We start from the raw sequence: 3177 nt of genomic DNA, 5'->3' as shown, positions 1-3177 counted from the left end.
GACCTAATGAAACTTCAAAGCTTTTGCACAGCAAAGGAAACCATAAACAAGACCAAAAGACAACCCTCAGAATGGGAGAAAATATTTGCAAATGAAACAACTGACAAAGGATTAATCTCCAAAACATACAATCAACTCATGCAGCTCAATATCAAAAAGCAAACAACCCAATCCAAAAATGGGCAGAAGACCTAAATAGACATTTCTCCAAAGAAGATATACAGACTGCCAACAAACACATGAAAAGATGCTCAACATCACCAATCATTAGAGAAATGCAAATCAAAACTACAGTGAGGTATCACCTCACACCAGTCAGAATGGCCATCATCAAAAAGTCTACAAACAATAAATGCTGGAGAGGGTGTGGAGAAAAGGGAACACTCTTGCACTGTTGGTGGGAATGTGAATTGGTTCAGCCACTATGGAGAACAGTATGGAGGTTCCTTAAAAAACTACAAATAGAACTACCATATGACCCAGCAATTCCACTACTGGGCATATACCCTGAGAAAACCAAAATTCAAAAAGAGTCATGTACCAAAATGTTCATTGCAGCTCTATTTACAGTAGCAAGGACACAGAAACAACCTAAGTGTTCATCAACAGATGAATGGATAAAGAAGATATGGCACATATATACAATGGAATATTACTTAGCCATAAAAAGAAACAAAAATGAGCTATTTGTAATGAGGTGGATAGACCTAGAGTCTGTCATACAGAGTGAAGTAGGTCAGAAAGAGAAAGACAAATACCATATGCTAACACATATATATGGAATCTAAAAAAAAAAAAAAAAAAGTGGTTCTGAAGAACCTAGGGGCAGGACAGGAATAAAGATGCAGACGTAGAGAATGGACTTGAGGACATGGGGAGGGAGAAGGGTAAGCTGGGACGAAGTGAGAGAGAGGCACGGACATATATACACTACCAAATGTAAGGTAGATAGCTAGTGGGAAGCAGCCGCATAGCACCGGGAGATCAGCTCGGTGCTTTGTGACCACCTAGAGGGGTGGGATGGGATGGGGAGGGAGACGCAAGAGGGAGGGGATATGGGGATATATGTATATGTGTAGCTGATTCACTTTGTTATACAGCAGAAACTAACACACCATTGTAAAGCAGTTATACTCCAATAAAGAGGTTAAATAAACAAATAATTAATTTAAAAGAAAAAAAAAGACAAGGAAGATGACAACCAGAAACACTGAGGACTACATCTCAGCCCAGAGGACTCTCCGGGCCTGCAGCAAACCAGCTCTGCCTGTCGGCCCGGTGTCGTCATGCGATGATTCAGGGCTTTGTATCGTCCTCGCCTGTCTACTCATGAAAGCTCATCAGAGAAAGACAGCACGCAACTATCTCCCTCCAGTTTCAGTCCTGTCTCTGTGCGTTCCGTCCAGCTGGAATAATACACATGTGCCCTGAGCGTCTTCCCGATGCAAGCGCTTCACGAATAATGATTTAGCTTTGCGGGGAGTATGGGATCTGTGCTCATACATGACACACAGGACACATTCGTCTGCTTCCTTACCTGGGGGACACAATCACCCTGGGTCCCTTGCGCCTAAGTGCCTCTCAAGCTCGGGCTTTCCCCGCGGGCCAAGGTCACTGTCACCGTTCAGCATCACATATCAGGCACCCGCCAGCTGGGATTCAGCGACACCGGAGGAAGACGTAAGAGCCTCTTTCTCTGCATTTCAAGGAAAAGCTATTAAAGAAACACATAAATAAATCCTCAGCATCTGGAATTTGCATAAAACCAAGGAAGAAAAGTGGAATTCTAGAAGGTTGGTTGGAAATTTAAGTGTCACGTCAGGTTTCAGGGGCTTGGGGTGTTGTTCTGAACTTCCATAGTTTTCACTTTGATGGCGTTATTATACACTAGAAAAAACCCAGCATGACACAACCAAAATTAGGCAGGAAGTTTGGGTTTCCATGTACAAATTGAATAATAGGCACCATGTCTAGATAATGTGAATTTCTCAGTGAAAGATGGAATACGAAATCTAATCAATTTCATCAACCATTTTCAAAATGAGACTTTTGAAATTCGAGCCTATTGCAAGGGGTGTGCCCCTCTGGGTCCCCAAATGCAGTCTATTAATAGAAGCTCGGAACGACGGGAGAGGTGAAGAGTGACAGCATGAGAACATTAGCTGAATATTTCGGTTTTCCTCTTGGCAGGTGAAGGTTGCTGGGGAATCGGGGACAGAAGGGGCGTTCGGGGCGGGGGGGGGGGCAGTCAGGCTCAGCTCCACGCTGCCCTGTGGAACAGGTCTAATGGCTCTGAACCTCTTTGCTCCTTTGCTGCTGCGAGGCGGAGCTGATTAACTGTGGGGAGGGCGTATTTCCCCTCCCCAGGCATGGGGTTACTGAGTGTGCTTTCTCTTTCTTTCTACTGTAACCCCCTATTTATCGACCTCCCTACTTCTAGTTATTTTCCCAGCCCAAATAGCTCCTTGCTGTATGCAGTCAATAGAGCCAGACGGCGTGTTTTCATTTCTCCTATGAGCGTGGGCCCAGCGTGATGGCAGGCCCATCGCCACGATCACCCGAGGCCGTGTTCTCCCCTTTCAAGTGTGAAAGGCCCAGATCACACAGCTACCACATAAACAGCAGACTTGGGTTTGGAATCCACGTCTTTCTTCGCTTTCCATGGCTTATTTCCATTAGAACTCACTCACTGAATTTGTATTAATGCGTTCATTCAGTGCGTGTTTATTGCCTCCTATGAGCCAGGCACTGCCATGAGCCAGATAGAATAACCCCTCGTCTCATGGACTTTACGCTCTAGCAAGAGAGACAGATAAAGACCGTGAAACGGGCACACGGACAGGATGTGGATGGTGGCACAGTCCGTCAGGCCGGGCGAGGGCAAGGGGAGCTGTGGACGGTTGCAATTTTCAATAAGGCGGCCAGGGTAGGCCTCACTGCAGAGTGACAGCTGAGCAAGGACTTGAAGGTGGGGGATTAGCACGGGGCTATGGGGGGGGGGCTTCCAGGTGGAGGGAGGGGCATCGCCAGGCCCCAGGTGGGAGCCCCCATGTGCAGCAAGTCAGTGTGCAGGGGGGAGCGGGGAGGGGCAGCAGGGGGGAGGGGGGAGGGGCAGCGGGGGGGGGGGGGGGGGGCGGCAGAGGGGGGCGAGGGGAGAGAGCGGAGCCCCGGAGGCGC

At 47.7% G+C, this 3177-nt stretch overlaps 1 long non-coding RNA gene across 1 annotated transcript in view; it reads right to left on the bottom strand.

Annotated features, from left to right (window-relative positions):
* Positions 1-1143: 1143 nt before the first annotated feature.
* LOC113606680 (uncharacterized) overlaps positions 1144-3177 on the bottom strand; it is a 3575-nt gene continuing 1541 nt past the window's right edge. The window contains exon 2 of the long non-coding RNA XR_003427666.1: positions 1144-1714. This is a non-coding gene — a long non-coding RNA (uncharacterized LOC113606680). The remainder of the gene's footprint in view (positions 1715-3177) is intronic.

Source organism: Aethalodelphis obliquidens, unplaced genomic scaffold (genome assembly GCF_003676395.1).
Source record: "Aethalodelphis obliquidens isolate GAN/ISIS:26980383/991018 unplaced genomic scaffold, ASM367639v1 scaffold3, whole genome shotgun sequence".
NCBI classification, from domain to species: domain Eukaryota; kingdom Metazoa; phylum Chordata; class Mammalia; order Artiodactyla; family Delphinidae; genus Aethalodelphis; species Aethalodelphis obliquidens.
Note: the sequence above shows the minus strand (reverse complement) of the source record. Positions and strands in the feature narration are given on the sequence as shown.